Raw genomic sequence first — 6,475 nt, 5'->3', positions numbered from 1 at the left:
TATATGAGATTGAAGATCTAAAAAGGAAATCATTGGGTGTTTACCATGCTAAGGACCTAAAGCAGTAAATATCTTCTAGCTACCAATGAGTCCGATAAAGCACAAATGATGCCAGCATTAGGAGGGGAAAACCACCGCTGACCATTTTTTCTGATGGTCTCGCCAGGATACGAACCCAGGCGCTTAGCGTCATAGGCGGACATGTAGGCCTCTGCGCTACGGTGGTCTCATCCGATAAAAAGTTAATAAAAATTGAGATCAGTGACTTACCGTTTTAGTTATAAGTTGGATTCCAGCACATGGGTCCAAGGTCCATAGGTATAAGCCAGTAGTGTAGGAAGCTATAGGATAAGAGAAAAATTAATTAGGATTTGGATTTTCTTTTGAATTGATGGTTAAGGATACTTAGCTTTAGTTTTAGGAGGCACATCATTTTTGGATTCAGTCTTGAAGTTTTTTTGTTGCCTTGAGCTGCAATGTAGGCGAAGCCGTTTATTAGTGGCTGTTTCAAATTGCTTCTATAAGAGTCGTCTTGCAATTAATATCCCATCGTCGGCAAGCGGTGAAGAATGAGTGTATGTAGGATGAAATTGGCCTAGAGGATTGGGACTTTATACTTACCGTTCGACTTACCTGAAATATCCGTCGGTGACTGAGAGCGACGAAACTCGTGGTCTTACGCAATCGCAAGTGCGGGGCCGCCAGGAGTGTTCCAGTGGTGTAATGTGCACAGAGGTTAGAACGGGGTAGTGCCATTTCTCTCCGCCTATCTGGGGTACGTCGACCGGCGGAGAGCTCGCTGTCAACCTCGCGATGGGTGACCCGTTTTTCTATCACTATGGCATCTTGGACATGGAGCGCGAGTTGCGGCGGAAGGCGTTTTATCCGGACGAGAGATTGTCATCTCTCGATGCCGGCCCCAGGATATCATTCAACCACGGTAGAGCCTCATATCAACCTCGCAATTGGTGACCCGTCTTTCTATCACTATGGCATCTTGGACATGGACCGAGGGATGCCGTGGTGAGTGCAAGTAGGTGGCTGAGAGGAGTAATAAAGAATACGCCGTGGCGTATTATTTATTTGACACTTACCAGTTCATCTGCCCTGGGCACATTATGTCGCTGGTCCACGTCTGGTATGGTCCGTGCTCTCAAGCGAAGCGGCCGATGCGAGTTTGATGTCGGTGCAGCATCTGGAAAGAGAACCAAGAAGAAAGGTTGTTTAGTCAGAAAGCATTGTTTTTTTTTTTGCTAAAATTTTGTTTTATTATTTTAAGATTTTCTTTTGGTTTGGTGTTTTTAAATTTATTGAGGAATTTTTGTTTTATTTCCTTTTGTATATTTATTTTTTTTTATTTCGAAAATTTCTAATTATCCTTTAATTTTTTGTGTTTACACAATTTTTATAAATTTTCTTTTATTTTTTTTCCTTTTTCCAAGTTGAGTTTTTACTTTGATTTTACTTTGCGTTCATTGAACTTATAAATGATTCACAGCATTTCATTTTCATTTTGTTTCTTTCGATCTGTTTGAACCACAAGAAGAAGAGAGTTTGAACACCTGTTTTATGTTTGCATTACATTAGTCACATGACACACACATTTTCCGCAATTGTTTATGTTGGTTTCTCCCACTTCACTTTTTGCGGAGTAATTTGTCTTGGCACTCAGTTTGGTTTTAGTACCCCCACCTCCATTCATGATTTGAGTGGTTTACAGATGATGGTAGGGATACCGTAAAGTCATACGATCTCATACGCACAAGTCACACACACTTGCACATCAAAATGAACGGTTTTTTTTAGGTTGAAATTTTTAGTTTGAGTTATTTTTTTATAGGTTACGATTTGAAAAACTACATGTGATTTGACTTTACATAACCATTTAAATTTATTTTTCTGCCGGCTTGTCTGTTATTTTAGTTTGCCGCCGTCTGGATCCATTCACGCACACACAGCGCCGTATAACAATTTTTATATTATAATTAATTTTTTCTATGTATTTTTTTATTCGCATTTCATTTTTACCACGTTTTGTTAGTCAAAATCAATTTTATATTAAGCCTTTTTGTGTAGTAATTCGATCATTCATTTTTATACACACACACACACGCACACACGTGAAGTTTAGACTGCACTTTATTGGTTTTTTTGAACGCACCGTTTAATTTTTATTTTATTCATAGAATTTTTATTTGCTTTTTTTATTTTTTTTTTATTTTGTTTCACCATATTTAATAGTTTATTCAGCATATTATTTTTTTCGTCCGTCCGCTTCATTGATGTCAAGTTAATTTAATCAAGGTAAATCTAATGAAGGTATAACTGTTTAATCGAGTACCGGGTAGGTACTACTCGACTCAAGGTATACTTGTAGCTCAAGGTATATTTATTGAGGAAGATTTACATTTTCTTAAGGGGGCTACACCCGCTGAGATAGGTTCGACTATAGGTACGTTCACACGTTTTGTCACAATATACACTGCGAGAAATTTGTTTTTCCCTCCCATCCTATGACAGTGATGTCTAAAGGATGGTTGGGTTTGTAGCGTGTCACCCTATGTCTAATTGGATAGAGCGACATCTGATTTTGAACAGTCGCGTTTTTTATGGCAACTAGGTAATACAACCCTGCGTTACCACCATATGTTACCTCCACATACAAATGTGACCACTACAACGACAGTTCAGAGAAACATATGTTTTTTGTTTTTGCCATATTGGAAAAGCAAATTTCATGATGGTTCCTCGGTGGACATGATGGCATGATGACAAGTTCTTTTTCGATTGGGTTTCCGTAGCAAACGGACGTGGAGCCATCAGTAAATATAAAAAAAGAAACACAAGTGAATTAACAAAAAAAATTAAATTGGTTTTATTGGACTGTGTCACAAGATAAACAAAGTTGTTAAACTAAAGAAATAATTTAAAACAATAATGTAAAGTTTTGGTGAAAATCTTAAAGCTATAGAAAAAGTTAAAAATATAAGGCAAAGTTCTAAAAACAATATATATGTGTCTATATATATACCTATGAAAATTTTTCAGTGATTTACAAGAACCTGAAAAATAAAAGAAATCGAAAAGTTTGAAAAAAAAGAAAGTAAAGTTGTTAAAACCTAAAAGAAAAAGAAACATTTATTAAAGAAGAAAACACTGAAAAAAATAGAAAAAAATCAAATCAAATAATGTAAATTTTAAAGCTAAAAACTTAAGTCTAAAAAAAGCTAAAGCCAAGACTCCTCCACCTCCACTGCCACACAAATAAAAGACTTCAGCTGCTGCAATTGGCATATCCACAACCCCTGTCGCTACTCCACCGAGAGACCTAGACGCTGTCGCATACCCCAGTGTCCATAAGGTAGTCCAAAAAGTTTCTCCGACCATAATCCAACAGGCATACAGACTGTTGACTCTCGACAGATTGATTTTGTTAAAATAGTTTTTTCTGTAAAAAAAAGAGAAAAAAAAGGAAATTAGGTAGGGACAACATCGAGCTTTTTTTATTACTCACCCTTTGGTTGGGTTCTATACAGTAACCTAAGCATGAGCTCATAGTAGAAAATAATAAAAGAAAAAAAATGTTTTAGACAAGAACTGACTGCGACATATACACTTAAACACGACAATACTTACCAAAGACTAGACGGACGGACGGACAAACGAGAACCTAAAAGGGACGATAACTTGCATTTTAATTTCTTAACTACCTTTTTTGGTTATTACAAGCTTTGTTATGAATGTCAAAATTGAGAGTATCAGGGAGGTTGTGACCTCCAAATAAAGCTATGCCGAATTTTGTACGAATGTTAGAATGAAATATTTTTGGTTTTTTTCCTTTCCCATGAGGGGATAGGAAACTAAAGTAAAGGGAAGGAATGGTGTAATGAACAGGTGAGTAAGATTTTGGGGTACTCCGATTTAGTGGGCCATGGGAGTACCATGGTTTGGGGAGAGTTAGGCCGAGGCATGCCATAGAAGACCGGCATGCCAGCGAACCGATAAAGACATTGTCCTTTGTGTTTAATTTCCAAGTGTTTACGTACCCGCTGTATTTGTCCATCCACAAGCTGGTTGATTTTAGTTTTTTTTCCCTCCTTTTTGGCAATAGGTGTTGGCAAAGAACCGCGCCCCATCCACTGAGCCACAGCCGGAGCTCAACCGCCAGCAGCCAGCGCCCGCCAGCATCAATTGCCACTCCAGAGAAAAGGTGGAGCGACATCTTATGGGGGAACGTGACAACCTTTAAGGTTTTTACTTACATATGTTTACATTTGCATTATTCTCTTAATTTATTAAAAAAAACTGGACATCACGACACATTTATAATAAATAATAAAAAACAAGTAAAAGCGTGCTAAGTTCGGCCGGGCCGAATCTTATATACCCTCCACCATGGATCGCATTTGTCGAGTTCTTTTCCCGGCATCTCTTCTTAGGCAAAAAAGGATATAAGAAAAGAGTTGCTCTGCTATTAAAACGATATCAAGATATGGTCCGGTTCGGACCACAATTAAATTATATGTTGGAGACCTGTGTAAAATTTCAGCCAATTCGTATAAGAATTGCGCCCATTGGGACTCACGAAGTAAAATAGAGAGAACGATTTATATGGGATCTGTATCGGGCTATAGACCGATTCAGACCATAATAAACAACGTTTGTTGATGGTCATGAGAGGATCCATCGTACAAAATTTCAGGCATATCGGATAATAATTGCGACCTCTAGGGGTCAAGATCCCAGATCGGTTTATATGGCAGCTATATCAGGTTATGAACCGATTTGAACCTTATTTGACACAGTTGTTGAAAGTAAAAATAAAATACGTCATGCAAAATTTCAGGCAAATCGGATAGGAATTGCGCCCTCTAGAAGCTCAAGAAATCAAATCCCCAGATCTGTTTATATGACAGCTATATCAGGTTATGGACCGATTTCAACCATACTTGGTACATTTGTTGGATATCATAACCAAATACTTCGTGCAAAAATTCATTCAAATCGGATAAGAATTGTGCCCTCTAGAGGGTCAAGAAGTCAAGGCCCAAGACCGGTTTATATGGTAGCACATCAGGTTATGGACCGATTTGAAGCATACTTGGCACAGTTGTTGGGTATCATAACAAAACACGTCGTGCGAAATTCCATTCCAATCGGATAAGAATTGCGCACTCTAGAAGGTCAAGAAGTCAAGACCCAAGATCGGTTTATATGGTAGCTATATCAGGTTATGGACCGATTTGAACCATACTTGACACTGTTGTTGGATATAATAAGAAAACACGTCGTGCAAAATTTCATTTCAATCTGATAAGAATTGCGCACTCTAGAGGCTCAAGAAGTCAAGACCCAAGATCGGTTTATATGGCAGCTATATCAGGTTATGGACCGATTTGAACCATATTTGGCACAGTTGTTGGATATCATAACAAAACACGTCGTGCAAAATTTCATTCTGATCGGATAAGAATTGCGCACGCTAGAGGCTCAAGAAGTCAAGACCCAAGATCGGTTTATATGGCAGCTATATCAGGTTATGAACCGATTTGAGCCATACTTGGCACAGTTGTTGGATATCATAGCAAAACACGTCATGCAAAATTTCATTCCAATCGGATAAGAATTGCGCACTCTACAGGCTCAAGAAGTCAAGACCCAAGATCGGTTTATATGGCAGCTATATCAAAACATGGACCGATATGGCCCATTTACAATACCAACCGACCTACAATAATAAGAAGTATTTGTGCAAAATTTCAAGCGGCTAGCTTTACTCCTTCGGAAGTTAGCGTGCTTTCGACAGACAGACGGACGGACGGACGGACGGACGGACGGACGGACAGACGGACGGACATGGCTAAATCGACATAAAATGTCACGACGATCAAGAATATATATACTTTATGGCGTCTCAGACGAATATTTCGAGTAGTTACAAACAGAATGACGAAATTAGTATACCCCCCATCTTATGGTGGAGGGTATAAAAATAAATAAAATGTAAAATATTGCAGCGAAAAATTTAAAACTAATATCACAGAAATATGTTTACACTCTAAACTATTGCAACGGAATACTATAGCTTTGTATTATCTTTGTCCTCTTTCGTGTTCATTGTCTTCTATATCCTCTGTTGTATACGTAAACTTTCAAGAGTATACCTCTTATTTTCATTTCTCTCTCTGTCAAGAATTCAAACAGCTTTGAAGTCAATGTTGTGTCCCGTCTTTTTAATATGTTGTGATAAAGCTGTTCTTTCTCTGCCTTTCTTGATGTCTGCTTCGTGTTCTGCCATTCGTATTTTCAGTTTTCGTCGAGTGGTGCCCACATAACACATATTGCATTGTTCCCCTTCTTTGCCATTGCACGTTAATTCGTAAACTACATTGTCTAGTTGGAGTTTGTCTCCTTTGATAGTTGCTTTTGTAGTGTGTGGTTTGATTTGTATGCGATTGTTGTTTTTTCATTTTCT

At 38.1% G+C, this 6,475-nt stretch overlaps 1 long non-coding RNA gene across 1 annotated transcript; it reads right to left on the bottom strand.

Annotated features, from left to right (window-relative positions):
- Nucleotides 1-767: 767 nt before the first annotated feature.
- Nucleotides 768-2,211, bottom strand: LOC131994170 (uncharacterized). The gene is made up of 2 exons (XR_009396505.1): nucleotides 2,029-2,211; nucleotides 768-1,195 (listed from the first exon to the last, which is right to left on the bottom strand). It is a non-coding gene; the product is annotated as an uncharacterized LOC131994170 (long non-coding RNA).
- Nucleotides 2,212-6,475: the final 4,264 nt, after the last annotated feature.

Source organism: Stomoxys calcitrans, chromosome 1 (assembly GCF_963082655.1).
Source record: "Stomoxys calcitrans chromosome 1, idStoCalc2.1, whole genome shotgun sequence".
Lineage (NCBI taxonomy): Eukaryota > Metazoa > Arthropoda > Insecta > Diptera > Muscidae > Stomoxys > Stomoxys calcitrans.
Note: the sequence above shows the minus strand (reverse complement) of the source record. Positions and strands in the feature narration are given on the sequence as shown.